This window comes from Scyliorhinus canicula, chromosome 6 (assembly GCF_902713615.1).
Source record: "Scyliorhinus canicula chromosome 6, sScyCan1.1, whole genome shotgun sequence".
Taxonomy (NCBI): Eukaryota; Metazoa; Chordata; class Chondrichthyes; order Carcharhiniformes; family Scyliorhinidae; genus Scyliorhinus; species Scyliorhinus canicula.
The window spans coordinates 75,103,317-75,121,680 of NC_052151.1; the positions used below are offsets into that span (position 1 = coordinate 75,103,317).

General features: G+C 50.1%; 1 protein-coding gene across 1 annotated transcript in view; it reads left to right on the forward strand.

The window, feature by feature from the left end:
• The window catches only part of usp45 (ubiquitin specific peptidase 45), a 370,776-nt gene that overhangs the window by 335,222 nt on the left and 17,190 nt on the right, over positions 1-18,364 (forward strand). The window lies entirely within an intron of this gene.

Here is an 18,364-nt window from a genome sequence, read left to right on the forward strand (position 1 = left end):
TACTTTGTTGAGCTCCCGATAATCAATGGTCAGACGCCATGATCCGTCGGGCTTTCTCACTGGCCAAATAGGAGCATTATTGGTTGAGGCTACTGTTCTAAGCACCCCTTGCTCCAATAAGCTACCTATTACTTTCTCTATTTCTCCCTCTGCTTCTAGGGGAAATCTGTATTGTTTCTGTGGTCGGGGGTCAGGTCCGGTAACGTGAACTTGTCCAGTCATTCTGCCGCAGTCGTGCCGGTGACTGGCAAATGCTGTCCTGTGTTTGTTTAAAACTGCTCTCACTTGTCTGTCCGTGTTTAGTGTAGTCAGGTCAAATGAATAGTCGCCTACTGCGCTAATCCGATTAGCGTACTCTCCTACTGTGAGAGTAGCGGGTGCTCTGTCTGATCTTGCCATTCGCCAGACACACTGGTTAACTGGGTCGAACGACAGGCTATGGGCATTCATAAAATCTATTCCCAGTATGTGTTCTGCTGAATGGGGAAGATTTACTAAAACGACTGGGCGTTTGGTGGAAATGTTCCCTAGCTGGATTGCTACGGGTGCTGTAATATGTCCCTCCTGCGAGTGTCCTGTGAAACCGCTAAGTGTGATGGTGGAGGTGGTCGGCCACGTGTCTGCCTGTGCCGTGGTGGTGGAATTTATCGTGGTGCGGGACCCTCCTGTGTCCCAAAGTAACTCTATGGGCTTCCCTCTAACCTTAGCTGTGACTACCGGTCTTCCGGATTGATCCCAAAGAGTGTCACAGACCCAAGTGGAGGAGCCCGAACACCGTCAGTCCGTCCCGTCCACATTGGTCTGTCCTGACTGTATCCCTACACTATGGATCGGCTTTGCTTTGTTTCTATTCAGAGTGCCTGTCTGCTGGCCTCTCTGTGATCTTTGGGGTGCATTGCATTCCTTAGCCCAATGTCCTAACTGGCCACAGTTGTAGCATTCGAGCGACTTCTGTGGAGGGCTGTTCTTTCCTTCATTTACCCATGCGGGGCTTTGGTGTGCTCTCACTGCTTGAATGTCCGCTGCAGCCTGAGCTTCCTCTGGGGACTTTACTTTGCCTTTGCCCTGAACTGATTGCTCCCAAGCGCGGGACAATCTTTTCAGGACCCATTTCTCATTGTGGGCTTCTTCTGAGGGGTCATAACTGTTGCAAGCACTCTGTCCTGCATCTGTGGCATGGGAAATTATGGTGCGCGTCCATTTAACCATGTTTTCACGGTTCAAATGGGCTCTATTTAAATCGCCGAAAACTGCGTTAAAATGGATCCACAGCCTTCCTGCAAATGCTGTGGGGTGCTCTGTTTTCTTTTGTCGGCACTTGTTAAGTCCTTCAACTGGGTCACCTCGGTTATACCCTATGGCATCTAAAATGGAGGTGTGCATTTCCTTTAGGGTGCCTCCGCCAACATTCTGTGGGTCGGGAGGGCTGCTACAACAGATTGGTCTAAGTTCAGAACCGTGAGCTTAACCTGCTCTCTCTCGTCCACATGGTTGCCTGCTGTTTCACTTTCGCGAAAAATTGGTGGGGGTCTGCGGTGGGGAGAAACGGAGTGATCTTCTCACACGCGTCCCTGAGTTGGGTTACAGTTAAGGGGGTGGTGTAGGTAATATCGGGTGCGCCTTCTGTGGTCGCTTTCCTTTGGGTGGTGACTGGATTCATGGGTGGGGTAGCTATCTGATCTGTGGGGGGTTGGGGTGCTTGTCTTTTCTGCTGCGCTGCTGGCGCACATGTTCCTTGAACATAACGCTGCGCTGTCTCACTTAATTCCTGCCAGTCTGGGGCATTCTCCTCATCTAGCCGTGTTCCAAAGGTACTTTGGAACCCATTCTGTACTGAAAGCAGAGATTGCAGTTCCGCAATCTGCTTTCTACACTTCGCATGATCCACTGTACTTTGTCTCTGTTCTGTGGTGGCAGCATGGAGTGCTCTTAACGCTGCCTTAAGGTCAGAGCATTGCCTCTGCAATGCCTCTACCTGCTTCTCTGATTCTTTTCTTATCAGGACGGCACGTTGCACGTCCTGATAGGCCTTTTCGTACTGGGTCTGGGAACTGCTGAGATGGGCTAGATATGACTGATGTGCCCTCTTGGCATCATCCACCTCGCTACCCTTCTCTGCCAGCTTCCGTCTAAGTTCCATATTCTCTTTCTCGATGTCCCTGACATCCACTTTGCTCATCCTATTTCGTTCTTCTAATTCTGCCCGGAGCATCTGAACGACCTCCTCAGTGCCTCGCAACTGTGCCAAACAGGACACGATTGCCATCGGCTTGCGTGATTTACTAAGGTTTTTCTTATGAATTTGAGAGAGGTTCTCCCACCAAGTATGTCCTATACTTCCGGGACCTGTCTCCTCATTCATACAGAACTCTTTCCAAAGGGGCCATCCCTTTCCTTGCAGATACTTGCGGAGTTCCAGCTCCCACACGGGACACTGACCTACTCGGCTACTGCTGGTCGCTGCGACCACAAACCGTTCTGGGTTCATGAGGCGTTCCATTCCCTGCATGGCCATTTTATCTTTCTTTCTTAAATTTGGAACAGGGGGTGTTGAGGATATGTTTTACAAGACGGGTAAGGCTTACGCTATGTTCCGTTCACAAAACTCCCGAAAGTTCGTCGCAACAAAAGCTCTCAGGTTTTCCTTACAACCCTGTTAGTACGCATGCACAAAACACACTTCCGAATTACGTTTATTCGTTTGAACACCTTGATTACTTGTGATTTTTTTTCTTTTTCTTTACTCAGATTTCTAATTCAAATTTCTGGGTCCTCGACGGAGTGGGGGTGCCATTTGTAACCGCGTCCTGTCAGGATGTCGCCACTAAATGTTGCTCGTTTTACTGGAGTGTATTAACACGCCTCCGTTTAAAGGCCGTGTGCTTAACACTACTATGGCTCTGTGTATGTAATTATGCTCCGGAGTCGCCAGGTGCCGTATTTAGACACCTCACAAGTATATCAAGGTCAGGTTCAAAGTAATAAATCTGTACACCGATTAGTAAGTCCAAACGATTGATATTTATTATGACAAATATAATAAATACACATGCATACGCTAAAGAGACTAACTTACTTCTAATACGAAACAACTAAAATACTTATCTAGACAGGAACAGGCAAGGTCAGGGAGCAAGGCCTTCGTCCCGTTCTTGGTCTGCAACTCTCAGGTACTTAAAGTTGTCAGGATCTAGCAAGGTCTGGATCACGTAGCGATCGTTGTATTGGCACTTAGTTCGATGGCTGATGGCTCAACGGCTGGTGATGGAACTGGAGTCAGGATGCGATGTAGCAGCAAAGCAGAGCCAGAGCGACAAAACAGACCGAACCATGTGCGGGGTCTACTTTTATAGTCCCTAGAAGTCCGTGCCCCTTCGGGGCGGGCCTTTTACCTGCCATGTATCGATTGGGCCTTTCCCAATCGATATCTTCTAAACCCCCCCAATCTGAGGGTCGTTTCTCAATGGGTGAGCTGTCCCTATGGTTCTTTATGTTGGATACAGTGGTGCCGTTCTGTCTGGGCGTCTACTCAAAAGTATCTATTGATACTTAAATGTTTCTATTGTGCGTGGTCTGGATCTGGATCACCTCATTACTATGTAGATCTTGTTGCCATTTACACCTTTGGCTGAAACTCTGCACCTGGCCACAAACTGGTTTCAGTACGTGCAGAATGCTAATTAGTCTCCTGCAAACTGCTTGTCTTTGCTAAGACTGTTTTTCCCTGCAGCCTTAGCAGTTCTCCATTTTGTAGCCCAGTGTCCATCTTAGGTGGCTACAGGGGGGAATAGGGCCGCCGAATTGGAAGGTCAAGCTCTGCAGGTTGCACTGGAAATCCAGGCCCAAGAGTGACGGAGCGCATAGACGGGGAGAATGAGGTGTTTGTAGTTTTTGAAAACCCCCCCTGGACCGTGAGGTCCACTATGCAGCACCCGGTGATCTGGACGGAGTGCGAACCCGAGGCCAATTCGATCTTATGCTTGACTGGGTGGATGGGGAGCGTGCAGCGTCTTACCGTGTCGGGGTGGACGAAACATTCCGTGCTCCCGGAGTCCAGTAGGCATTTTGTCTCATGCCCATTGAGCTGGATCGTTGTCGTCTTGGCGAGCGTGCGTGGTCGCGACTGGTCGAGCGTGATGGAAGCCAGTCGTGGTGAGAGTTCCAGATCATCCTCGGTGGCAGAGTAATCGCTGGCAGGGCCTTCCGTGTTGGCCCAAGATGGCGGCACCCAGAGGGCCCGCACGTGGAATCGGGGCCCCAAAATGGCGGCGCCCAGGAGCCGCACGTGGAGCCGGGGCCCCAAGATGGCGGCGCCCATGACCCGCACGTGGTGTCCGGGACCCAAGGTGGCGGCGCCCGTGGGAACCTCGTGGCGGCTGGGGGCAGTGTCAGCGGCGTCTGCAGGCCAGTCAGGGCAGCCGGGAGCAGGGGTAGGGAGGACTGTGGGCCTGTTGCAGGGGCCGGGAGGCGGGCCGGAGAGGTCGGTGCGCGGCGCTGGGCCCTGGGAGGGCCCAGGGAGGGGGGGGGATCCGTGGTCGCTGCGCGGAACAGCAGCGACCGACTTGGTCTGGCAGATCACAGCGTAATGGCCCTTCTTCCCGCAGCTCTTATACAGAGCGGAGCGGGCCGGGCAGCGTGGGCGGGGGTGTTTGGAGAGGCCGCAAAAATAGCAGCGGGGCCCCGTTAGCTTGTCGGTGCATCCCACAGCGCAGGCCTGGGGGGGGGGGTGTCAGCGGAGGACGGAGGTGGCGCGTGCCAGTAAGTCCAAGGGGTTGCCGCGCGGCCGGGGGCGTATGCGCGGGCGTTCAGGTCAGCGACCTCCAGGGAGGTCGCGAGGGTCCGTGCCTCAGCTAGGCTGAGGGCGTTCTTCTCCAGCAATCGTTGGCGGATAGAGGAGGATTGCATGCCGGCAACGTAAGTGTCTCTAATTAAAAGTTCCATGTGCTCTGTTGCAGAAACTTGGGGACAGGCGCACATTCTCCCTGGAGCCTTGAAAGGAGGGTGGCAGGAGGTTGAAGGGTGACGGGGGTGGATGCATGGCAGGTAAATAAGGGCCTCTGGGGGTGATGGATGGGAGCTCTGGAGGGGGGGGCCTGTAAGGGGGTGTGGGCTGGCCTGAAGACGGGGAACTCCCAGGGACCCCATAGCAGGGTGTCCTCACTTGTGGTTGTGGGGTAGTACCCATGTGCATCGGGCGTGACATTGTCTATGGTTGGGGGGAGTGGGAGACCCACAAAGACGCTTAGAGATCGGGGCACACTTTCAAAATAGCAGCCTGATCTCTGAATTCAGCTTCCCAGTGTGGGCTAAACCGGTGAGAAATTCCCTAGGGCCAAAAAAGTGATAAAGGATCCTTTGATAATGGTGAGGAAACTCTGCCGGTGAGAAACTCCCTGAAAAAGCCGCCACAAATCAACTTAGAACATTTCTAAGTGGCGTTAGGTAGCGGTGAAGAACTCCCAGCAAAGTCCCCACAAATGACACTTAAATTACGCCCTGTATGTTTTCAAGAAGCAGTTAGACATAGGGCTGGATTCTCAGCCGTCGGGATGCTCCGTTTTGTCGGCAGCCGGGGGGTTTCCTGACGGGCTGCCCCACAATGGGAAACCCCATTGACCAGCCGGTGGAAACGGAGCATCCCGCCAGTGTGCTGAACCAGAAATCTGGTGCAGCGGGACGGAGAATCAAGCCTAGTTCGGGGGGGGGGGTACAAAGGATATGGAGGGAAGACGGGAACAGGCTATTGAGTTGGATGATTAGCCATGATCAGAACGAATGGCCTCTACCTACTCCTATTTTCTATGTTACCTCTGGAGTACCCAAGGATCCATTTTTTGGTGCCCTCCTATTTCTCATCTACACGCTGCCCCCTCAGCAACATTGTCTGAAGGCACAGCATTTGTTTTTACATGTATGCTGACGACACCCAGCTCTACCTCATCATTACTTTGCTGAACTTCTCCACTGTTACTAAATTATCAGACTGCTTATGTGAATCCAATAGGGGCTGGTTTAGCACTAAATCGCTGGCTTTTAAAACAGACAAAGGCAAGCCAGCAGCACGGTTCAATTCCCGTACCAGCCTCCCCGAATAAGCGCCGGAATGTAGCAACCAGGGGCTTTTCACAGTAACTTCATTTGCAGCCTATTTGTGACATTAAGCGATTTTCATTTCGTACTATATGGGCAGAAATTTCCACCAATTATATCTTGGGAAGTCCAAAGCCTTTTCTTTTGGTCCCCGCTACAAACTCTGTTCCTGAGATACTAACTCTGTCCTTATCCTTGGAAACAGCCTGAGACTAAACCAGTCTGTTTGCAACTTTGGTGTCATGCTTGATCCCAAAGTGGGCTTCCAGGCTCATAATTGTGCCATCATTAAAAGCACCTATTTTCACCATCGTAATGTTACCTGACTTTGCCCCTGTCTCAGCTCAATGTGGATGCTTTTTTTTTACTGTCAAACATTTCATCTCAATGTTATGGTTTCCCCATATTGCAAATTGTTGCTCACCGTGAGTACTGGCTCCCCGTGATGACTAAGAGTGGAAGCTCACATGGAGGATTGTAGCTATGAGCCCACATCCAATGTTCCGTAGTTCCAATGAAGCATTGTGACACATATAAATCAATGCCGTGAAACAAATTAACTGGCTGTTCACTTTGCTACAAGAACAGAATGCTGGAGGAACTCAGCAAGTCTGGCAGCATTTGGGAGAGAAAATTGAGTTAATATTGAGTCTGTTTGGCTTTTCACAGAACAAAAAGGAGGGAGAAGCGTGTTATATATTAAACTGTAGCTATTATTCATTTTGTTTGTTGTGTATATTGGGGGCAATTCTCCAAAATGGAGCCAAGTGCGAAACAGGCTCGGGGACGAGCAATTCTGTCCCCCACATGGGGCCAGAACGGTGCTGGAGCGGTTCACGCCACTCCAGCCTCCCTTGCCGGCGTAAAATGGGCACCGCGCCAACCCGCGTATGCGCAGTTGGGCCGTGCCAACCTGCGCATGCGCGGGGGACTTCAGCGCGCGGTGGGCCCTGATCGCAGGCCAGACCCCATCGGAGGCACACACACCCCCCCCCCCCCCCTCCCCCGGGTGAAGGATCGCTTTTCCCTGCCCCACAGGCCGACCCTCCGCGCAGAGTTTTCGCCGGCAGCGACCAGGGTGAACGGCATCGGTGGGACTCTGTCATATCCGTGCGGCCGCTCGGCCCATCCGGGCCAGAGAATCGGCCCTGCCGATTCCAGTGGCCGGCGCCACGTCAAACGCGGCGCCGCAAATGGCGCCGATTCTCTGCACCTCGGAGAATCGCGCGCCGGCATTGGGACTTCATAGTGCAGTTGCGCCGATTCTCCGGACCGGCGCGGGGCTAGGAGAATCGCTCCCTCCTTGTGTGCAACTTGGTTGGGGTGTTTGCTACATAGCAACAGTAACCATTCTTTTCTGTGTTGTAGATTTAATGCTATATAACGCTTCAAGAAGCAATTCACCGTGAAGTGCTTTGGGCCTTGAAAGCCCTGTACTGAATTTCATTGCTATTTTTGCATTTCAGTTTTTCCCTTTGGGGTGGAGTATATATTTTTGGCACAAAACTGTAGCTGAGCTGGAAAAGGCAGAGAGAGAAGCTACTAGAATCACAGAATTTACACTGCGAAAGGAGTCCATTCGGCACATGGAGTCTGCCTTGGATAGAGCACTTTACCTAAGCCCACACCTCTACCCTATTCCCGTACCCCACCCAGTCTTTTTGGACACTAAATCAATTTATCATGGCCAATCCACCTAACCTGCACAACTTTGGACTGTGGGAGGAAACCAGAGCACCCGCAGGAAACCCACCCAGACACGGGGAGAACATGCAGACTCCGCACAGACAGTGACCCAAGCCAGGACCCTGGAGCTGTAAAGCAACTGTACTAACCACTGTGCTACTATGCTGCCCCTCAGAAAAGTAAGGTACGAGTTAATAAATCATGAGAGTAGATTGCAGAACTGGTACTCTAATTGTAGAGAAATAACTGAAGGGAGATACGATTAGATTATCCACATGAATAGGTCTCAAGGATGTAACTGATCAACCAGGAGTACTTGATTTGGTGCAGGATAGCTCAACTCATTGCTAAGATAAGCGTGAGGTCAGATGCAATGCCTGGATCTGGTATGTCTCTTGTGGGGACAATGAATTGGATTCAATTTGAATTGGTTTTTGGAGCAGGCAAGTAGCTGGCCTCGGTTTGCCCCTGTCCACACTAAGCTCTGGGTTTGTAACTGTGATAAAGTAATAAGCTAAAAAGGAAGAAATTCAGGCCGGACATAATACATCATGGTCACCACCACCACCATGAAAAATATTCTGGCCCATGACTTTGTTGAGAGGATGGTTAGTTTTTATAGTAGTTCAGCAAATGAAATTGCAGTGACTTGGAGTGTGATCAAATTGGACATGTATCTCTAGGAGAAATGTCATTGGTTACAACTGCTAGGTCTCAGGAAGGGGGAATGACAGTATCCTGTGCTGGCCTGGAAAATATCTGTTTCTTCACCTTGTTATTGAAAATTATAATTGGAATACGCTGTTAAGAGGAATACAGTCACTAACTGTTGCCCACTGATTTTTTTTTGTTTCCATGGGCTGGATTCTCCACACCAATACCGAAATTGCGGTCGGCGCTGGGGCGGAGAATCCATTTACCCTCACTGAATTGGGACCAGCGCCAGTTCCTCAATTCTGTGGGCCCCAAAACGTGCTGCACTCGGAGAGTACGGCACACAGCACCTATTGCCAGAGGCCTAGAACAAAGAACAAAGAAAAGTACAGCACAGGAACAGGTCCTTCAGCCCTCCAAGACTGTGCCGACCATGCTGCCCGTCTAAACTAAAATCTTCTACACTTCCTGGGTCCGCATCCCTCTATTCCCATCCTATTCATGTATTTGCCAAGCTGCCCCTTAAATGTCACTATAGTCCCTGCTTCCACCACCTCCTCCGGCAGCGAGTTCCAGGCACCCACTACCCTCTGTAAAAAAAACTTGCCTTGTACATCGCCTCTAAACCTTGCCCCTCGCACCTTAAACCTATGCCCCCTAATAATTGACCCCTCTACCCTGGGAAAAAGCCTCTGAATATCCACTTTGTCGATGCCCCTCATAATTTATAACCTCTATCAGGTCACCCCTCAACCTCCGTCGTTCCAGTGAGAACAAACCGAGTTTATTCAACCGCTCCTCATAGCTAATGCCCTCCATACCAGGCAACATCTTGGTAAATCTCTTCTGCACCCTCTCTAAAGCCTCCACATCCTTCTGGTAGTGTGGCAACCAGAATTGAATAATGTACTCCAAGTGTGACCTAACTTAAGGTTCTATACAGCTGCAACATGACTTGCCAATTCTTATATTCAATGCCCTGGCCAATGAAGGCAAGCATGCCGTTGCCTTCTTGACTACCTTCTCCACAGTGTTGCCCCTTTCAGTGACCTGTGGACCTGTACACCAAGATCTCTCTGACCGTCAATACTCTTGAGGGTTCTACCATTCATTGTATATGCCTGCTCCGCCATTCTCCACCCCCGACCAGCCGAAGCCCCGACGGCGTGGATCTAATGTGTTCCTGCCGGTTGGGAAACTAGCATGGCGGCTGCGGACTCAGTCTGCGGCCACCCTGACCGGGGGCGGACCGATAGGAGGGCTGGGGGGGTTTATACGTGGTCGGGCAATGTTTGGGCAGGCGGTCAGGGTCAGGGGCGCAGCCGATCGAGGGTTCTATTTTTAGTGTCCAGCTCTGCGGTCTGAGTCTGCCATGGAGTATGGCGCTGAAGCTGGAGGCTGCCGCCGTGCATGCGCAGCCTCCGACCCGGAAAGTGCGGGGGCCTGTATCTGCAGCAAAAGCTGGTAGGTTTACGCTGGTTCCACTAGCCCCCTGCAGGGCTAGGTATATGTGGCCCTTTCATGCCAGTCTTTACGACGGCGTGAGGACATAGTCCCAATAACAGAGAACCCAGCCCCATATCTGCACATACACTTCTTCCCCTTTGGGGAATAGTGGAGGAAATGGTGGTAGGATTCCCGAGCTCATTATTACCATGTTATGAAAACTCTTCCCATGGCCAACAAGTCCTGGTGTTGGACCTGAACCAGGAGCTTGGACTTCTGTCTGTCTTTCAGACAGGAGTCTCTTTTCTGGGGGGGGGGGGGGGGGGGGGGGGGGTGATGGGCAGGTCTTGTATTGTGTGGGGAGGGTGGCCCTCTGATGGACTTTGGGGATGATGGAACCATCAATTCACCAGACACGTGTTTCCGATATGAATCTAGGCTTTAATCGACTTACTTCAGAGCCAGCCTGTTACCCATTGATGAACTCTTAGTGAACTCAGGCTGACTCTGGACAAGGGTATTTATACAGCTGCACTAGGGGTGGAGTCGTGGGCAGAGCCACGGGTGGAGCCCAGTACAGGTTCCTGAGTACTCCCAGAGCTACTCCCCGAAGTGGTAGGATAACGCTACTGCGCTTACAAAGACAGTGTGAATTATCATATATATTACATTCACCACATTCACCCCCTGCAAAAAAATCAAGTCCGGCGGGGGTGGTAGCCTACAATGTCAGTCTGTCCGGTGGTCAAATTGTTCGTTGTGATCTGCGGAGCACCGGGGTTGCAGCCTCTTGCGGTGGCTGGATGGGTGTTGTGTGCTGGGGTACGATGGCGGACTCCAGGGAGGGTTGTATCCGAGCTTCATACTCTCCTGGTTCGACTGGGGGCACTGGGGGCTGGCCGGCACGGGGGCGCGGAACTGGTGGAGCGAGCTCGTAGGCTCGGGAGCGCAAGGGGGCGGCAGCATGGGGTGTAGGGTGAGGTGGCCTTCTGTGGGGGTAGGGGGGGCGCTGGATCCGGCGGGTGCCAGATCCCGGAGGGATACCGTGTCATGACGGCCGTCAGGGAACTCGACGAATGCGTACTGGGGGTTGGAGTGGAGCAGGCGCACCTTTCCCACAAGGGGGTCGGTTTTGTGTGCCCTGACGTGTTTGCTCAGAAGTACGGGGCCCGGCGTCCTCTGCCATGCCGGAAGTGAGACCCCCGTGGTAGTGCCCCTGGAAAAAATGAAGAGCCTCTCGTGAGGGGTCTGGTTGGTCGCCGTGCACAAAAGGGACCTAATAGCGTGGAGCGCGTCTGGGAGGACTTCCTGCCACTGGGAGACTTGGAGCTTTCTAGACCGGAGGGTCAGTAGGACGGTCTTCCAGACCGTCGCATTCTCCCTTTCCACCTGCCCGTTCCCCCTGGGGTTGTAGCTGGTAGTCCTGCTCGAGGCAATGCCCTTGTCGAGCAGGTACTGACGCAGCTCATCGCTCATGAAGGAAGGACCCCGGTCGCTGTGTACGTAGCTGGGGAAACCAAACAGGGTGAAGATGCTATGCAGGCCCCTAATGACTGTGTGGGAGGTCATGTTGGGGCACAGGATAGCGAATGGGAAACGGGAGAACTCGTCTACGACGTTTAAAAAGTAAACGTTCTTGTTAGTTGAGGGGAGTGGCCCTTTGAAATCAATCGCGAGGCGTTCAAAGGGCCTAGAAGCCTTGACCAGGTGGGCCCTGTCTGGTCTATAGAAGTGCGGTTTGCACTCCGCACAGATAGGGCAGTCCCTGGTGACCGCTTTTACCTCTTCGTTGGAGAAAGGCAGGTTTCGGGCCCGGCGAGCCGGGTGACCCCCGGGTGGCAGAGGTCATTGTGGATGACTTTTAATCGGTCGATCCGTGCGCTGGCGCATGTCCCGCGGGATAGGGCATCCGGAGGCTCGTTGAGCTTCCCGGGTCGATATTTGATATCGTAATTGTAGGTGGAGAGTTCGATCCTCCACCTCAGAATTTTGTCGTTTTTAATTTTGCCCAATTGCGAGTTGTCGAAAATGAAGGCAACCGTTCTTTGGTCGGTGATGAGGGTGAACCTCCTACCTGCGAGGTAGTGCCTCCAGTGACGGATAGCCTCCACAATGACTTGTGCTTCTTTCTCGACTGAAGAGTGTCGGAGTTCTGAAGCGGAGAGAGTACGGGAGAAAAATGCAACTGGTCTCCCTGCCTGATTTAACGTGGCTGCAAGAGCTACCTCTGAGGCGTTGCTCTCTACTGAAATGGGGTGGATTCATCCACCGCCCGCATGGCCGCTTTGGTGGTGTCTTCCTTGATGCCGTCGAAGGCCTGGCGTGCCTCGGCTGACAGGGGAAATCGTGTGGCCCTGAAGAGTGGGCGGGCTTTGTCCGCATATTGAGGGACCCACTGGGCATCGAGGAAGATGGCGCCCAAGATGGCGGCCCCCATGAGTCGCACGTGGCCAGCTGCGTGGTGGAGGTTTTCCAAGATGGCGGCCCCCATGGATCGCACGTGGCTGGAGGGGGCGGAGTCGGGGCATAGGCCGCAGCGTTTCGGGCCCTGCGGGTGTGGGGAGCGATTACTTCGTGCCGCTGGGGAGTTGGAAGCTGGGGCCCTTTTTGCGAGGCACGCTCTCGCGTCATGGCCTTTTCGCCCGCAGCTGCTGCACGTCGCGTTGCGGGCCGGGCAGTGCTGCCGCGGGTGCTGGTTCTGGCCGCAGAAATGGCAGGCTGGAGCAGCATAGTGGCTGGCTGGAGCAGCATAGTGGCTGGCTGGAGCAGCATGGTGGCTGGGCGGCCGCCCAGCACAGGCCCGGGGGAGTCGCTGGTCGGGGGCCCATGATTGGGTCATGGGGTCCGCGGGGAACGAGTTAAGGCTGCGGAAGGAGACCTCCATTGTTGTAGCAGCTTCCACAGTCGTTTCTAAGTCCTGGGCCCCCTTTTCCAGCAGTCGTTGGCGCACATAGTTAGACCTGAGGCCTAATACAAAAACATCGCGTACCGCAAGTTCCCTGTGTTCAGCCGCGGTAACCGATTGGTAATTACAGTCATTGGACAAATTATTGAGTTCCCTTAGGAATTCGACGAGTGATTCTGTAGGCCGCTGGCGGCGAGTCGTGAACACATGGCGAGCGTAAACTTAATTAATAGGCCTTATATAAATTTTATCGAGAACTGCTAGCGCCGCAGTATATGAACTGGCCGAGTTTAGTTGCATAGAGATTCTGTGGCTCACCCTCGCGTGCAGTAGACTTAGCTTCTGATCCTCTGTCGTTTCGGCTGTGCTCGCTTCTGCCAGGTAGGCCTTGAAGCACCGGATCCAGTGGGAGAAGATTTCTTTAGCCTCTGCATCCTGCGGGTCGAGGTCCAGGCTTGAGGGCCGATTCCATAATCGATCTTTACTGTTCTTAAGTCGATTAAATTGATGGAACCATCAATTCACCAGACACGTGTTTCCGATATGAATCTAGGCTTTAATCGACTTACTTCAGAGCCAGCCTGTTACCCGTTGATGAACTCTGAGTGAACTGAGGCTGACTCTGGACAAGGGTATTCATACAGCTGCATTAGGGGGAGGAGTCGTGGGCGGAGCCAAGGGTGGAGCCCAGTACAAGTTCCTGAGTACTCCTGGAGCTACTTCCCCCTAGTGGTAGGATAGCGCTACTGCGCTTACAAAGACAGTGTGAATTATCATATATATATATATATATATTACATTCACCACAGGGGATAACTCCTTTAAAGAGTTACCCACCTTGACCCACCGCAACAGGCACACGCTTGTCACGATCTGCAACAAATCTCGCCCACCTGATTCTCGGCCCAGATGAGAAGGAAATCATGAGGGCCTGGAGAACATGGTGTCCGACCCGTTAATAGGATGAAAATGGGTCTTAACTACCTATTTGCATGCTCCCTCTCACACAGGCGTGAACCTCGATCCCGACGCCTGCGGGCCACTGGAACATCGGAAAGGTGCTGATCCCAATTTTTCCCCCAACGTTGGATTATCTGCCACGTTGGAAACTCCTCTACTGGTGGTGGGAGGCGGAGAATCTAGCTGAGAGTTAACGTTTCAGTCCATAAGACCATAAGACATAGGAGCAGAATTAGGCCACTCGAATCATCGAGTCTGTCCGCCATTCAGTCATGGCTGATATTTTTCTCATCCTCATTCTCTTGCCTTCTCCCCATAATCCCTGATCCCCTTATTAATCAAGAACCTATCTATCTCTGTCTTAAAGACACTCAGTGATTTGGCCTCCACAGCCTTCTGCAGCAAAGAATTCCACACATTCACTACCCTCTGACTGAAGAAATTCCTCCTCATCTCTGTTTTACAGGATCATCCCTTTAGTCTGAGATAGTGTCCTCTGGTTCTAGTTTTTCCTACAAGTGGAAACATCCTCTCCACGTCCACTCTGTCCAGGCCTCGCAGTATCCTGTAAGTTTCAATAAGATCCCCTCTCATCCCTCTAAACTCCAAGGAGTACAGACCCAGAGTTCTCAACCATTCCTCATACGACAAGCTCTTCATTCCATGGATCATTCTTGTGAACCTCTTCTGGACCCTTTCCAAGGTCAGCACATCCTTCCTTAGATATGGGGCCCAAAACTGCTCACAATATTCTGAGCCTTGTGCAGCCTCAGAAGTACATCCCTGCTCTTCTATTCTAACCCTCTCGACATGAATGCTAACATTGCATTTGCCTTCTTGACTGCCGACTGAACCTGTACATTAACCTTAAGAGAATCTTGAACAAGGACTCCCAAGTCCCTTCTGATTTCATAAGCCTTTTCCCATTGAGAAACTAGTTTATGCCTCCATTCCTCCTTCCAAATGTATATAACCTCACACTTTTCCATATTTTCCATCTGCCACTTCTTTGCCCACTCTTCTAGCCTGTCCAAGTCCTTCTGCAGCCCCCCTGCTTCTTCAATACTACCTGTTCCTCTCCATATCTTTGTATCATCTGCAAACTTAGCAACAGTGCCTTCAGTTCTATCTTCCAGATCATTAATGTATATTGTGAAAAGTTGTGGTCCCAGCACCAACCCCTGAGGCGCACCACTTGTCACCGCTGCCATCCTGAAAAAGACACCTTTATCCCCACTCTCTGCCTGCTGCCAGTCAGCCAATCCTCTATCCATGCCAGGATCTTACCCTTAACTCCATGGGCTCTTAACTTATTTAAGTCTCCTATGCGGGTCCTTGTCAAAGGCCTTCTGGAAATCTAAATAAATCACATCCACTGATTCTCCTTTGTTTTCCTTGTTACCTCCTCAAAAAACTAGTATGACTCTTCTGCAGAACTCAGAAGTTATGAGTATTATGAGTAATTTTTCAGAGCGTTGAAAGTACATCAGTTCTGGTGTCACCTCTGTATGCTGTGCATATCATTGATTTAGATATAGACCGAGAGGGAAGAGTCTTGTTATTTGAAGATGATACCTGAAACTTTAGTCAATTCCTTAAAAGATTAGGTTGCTCTCTTTTAGCAGGAAATACCCTTTTGATTAAAAAAAATCTACCACAAAGGATTCGGCCTTCTGGGCTTTGTGCGATTGGTCCAGTGATGAAAACGATAATGCACAAACTATTGCTGCTGAACACACACAATCACACAACAAAGGGACTTGGAATGCCAGGTAGCACCACAATAATGTGTGCCCCTATGGGTACACAGGACCTGGGATGTTGGAGTGCCAGGGTGTTGGAGCCTGTCTCTGTCTCAACATGGCTTCCAACTACATATTAATGCATTCTTTATTGTGTTTATTGTGAGGAGTGCACTCCATATTTCTGCACACTGATGTACAATAAGCAAAGACTGTACAGGTTAAAAGTTTCAAGATGAAATATCTGAACAAAATATCATGTAGGCTAGAAAATCTTTTGGCATAATTTTCCTCTTTACCCGAAGTTAAGAAAGTTATGCTGAACCTTTATAAAGTTCTGGTTAGGCTCCAACTAGAGTACTGTACCAGTTAGAACATAGAACATACAGTGCAGAAGGAGGCCATTCGGCCCATCGAGTCGGCACCGACCCACTTAAGCCCTCATTTCCACCCTATCCCCATAACCCAATAACCCCTCCTAAACTTTTTGGACACTAAGGGCAATTTAGCATGGCCAATCCACCTAATCTGCATGTCTTTGGACTGTGGGAGGAAACCACACCACACGGAAGAAACCCACGCAGACACGTGCAGACTCCGCACAGACAGTGTCCCAGCGGGGAAATGAACCTGGGACCCTGGCGCTGTGAAGCCACAGTGCTAGCCACTTATGCTACAGTGCTGCCCTAAAGTTCTGGAAAGATTTGAAAGCTTTTGACAGGGTCCAGAGACGGGTGGTTTTAGTTACAAGCTCTGTAAAGTCTATGATTCTATGAAGGTCAGGGCTGTTTTCCTTGGGGCAAAGGAGATTGAGGGGAAATTTGATAGAGATGTACAATATTAAGACAGGAATAGATAAGGTAGACAAAGAAAAATTAGCTGATGGTACAAGGACAACGAGAACAGATTTAAGATTGTGAGGAGAACTTTTTTACGCAGCTAGTAGTAATTACTTGGAATTCGCTACCCATGAGGGTGTTGGAAGTGAAAATGATCAATGATTTCCAAAGGAAATTGAATGAGCTCTTGAAGGAAATAAACTTGCACAGCTACGGGGGAGTGGGACTGATTACATGGTGCTAATATAGACTCAATAAATGTTCTCATCTTTCCCCTCAACAATACTTGGAAACAGGAAAATGCAATGATGGCCTTCCCCTGTGATTCTATAAGCCGCATTGGCTCCTTGACTGTGGTATGGTTGTATTGATATCAGGCAGGCAGTGTTATACCTCAGTCAGATGTCCATTATTCATTTAATCTCAGCAATTTAGTTGACCATAGAAAGTATCATAACCATATACTAAACCTAGTTGATCTAGATCTACGAAGTTAAATTGGAGAATTTTCAATCACTGTTTTGCAAGCGATTTTAGACTGCTTTATGGGTATGAAAACATTTGATGGCAGATAGGCTTAGCTCTGAAATCTCCATCTGCAACAGTGTGAGCTGTTCTAATTCAGCTTTCATGTTTATGATATTTTGTATTTCAACTATCTATAAATAACATATTTAGTTACAATGCCATCATTGCATTTTCCTGTTTACAAACGTTGTTGAGTGCCACTGTTTAGAGAGGGGAAAGATGAGAACATTTAAGAAAAAGTTTTGCTATGTGAAGCAAACTTCACAGGCATTTTCCTTGAACACCATTCCTTCATTAAAGGGGAGTAATAAATAATTTTTTGCTGACAAGTTGTGCTAGAGACATCTGTAGTAACTTGTTTGAAGGTTGTCACTTGGAGTATGAATAAGGTATAAATAAGGTAAGGCTTTTTTTTGGCAGCCATAAGGAGCAGGACAGGTCTACAAGATTATGAGGGGCATGGATTTAGTGGATGGGCAGACACTCTTTCCCAGGATGGAGGGGGTCAGTCACCAAGGGGCATTGGTTTATGGTTCGTGGGGCAAAGTTTAGAGATGTACGAGGCAGGTTTTTTACACAGAGAGTGGTAAGTGCCTGGAATGCGTTGCCAGGGGAGGTTGTGGAAGCAGATACATTAATGGCGTTCAAAAGGCATTGGAACAAATACGTGGATAGGATGGGTATAGAGGGATACGGCACAAAGAAGTGCTGAGGGTTTTGGCCAAGGTTGGTATCATGACCAGCACAGGTTTGGAGGGCCGAAGGGCCTGTTCTTGTGCTGTATTGTTCTTTTTGTTCCGATGCAACCAACCAATGTTGTGGAGGTGGAAGTAAGCAACCCATAGAATTCCTACAGTGCAGGAGGCCATTTAGCCCATCGTGTCTTAAGGGACCCTTTGAAAGTAATCCCACTTAACTTGGGTAACTTTGGACACAATGGGACAATTTAGCACAGCCAATCCACCTAACCTGTACTTTGGACTGTGGGAGGAAACCTGTGCAGACACTGGGAGAAAGTACAAACTTCAAGGCTTGAATTGAACCTGGGTCTCTGGTGCTGCGAGACAGCAGTGCTAACCACTGTGGAGCCAAAATTTGTAGTTAGGATTTGGTCTTTCCAATGTTGAGTTGGAGAAGTTTAGAAAATCTTTCGTTTTTTTCTTCAAGGAAACATTACTGAATGTATATTGTGCATTGTATAATTTTTATTATTTGAAATATCCTTCAGATTATAAAGCTTGCTACCCCAACAAACAGTGGAGTCTACTTTGCACTCAAGGTGAAGTAGGTTCAATGGTGGTACTGATTTCAGGTACAATCAATACCTAATGGAATATATAAAAACGTGTTTTAAATATGTGAGGCTCTTTTGCTTGAAACCAATATGTATTTTAATGTTCATAGATATACAGCAATGCCTATGGAAACAAGAAACATATGCAATGAGTGGTTTAAGGCAAAAATTGTGGATGCATCACGAGTGCAATCTATAGTTGGTTCAGTCAAAAGCAGAC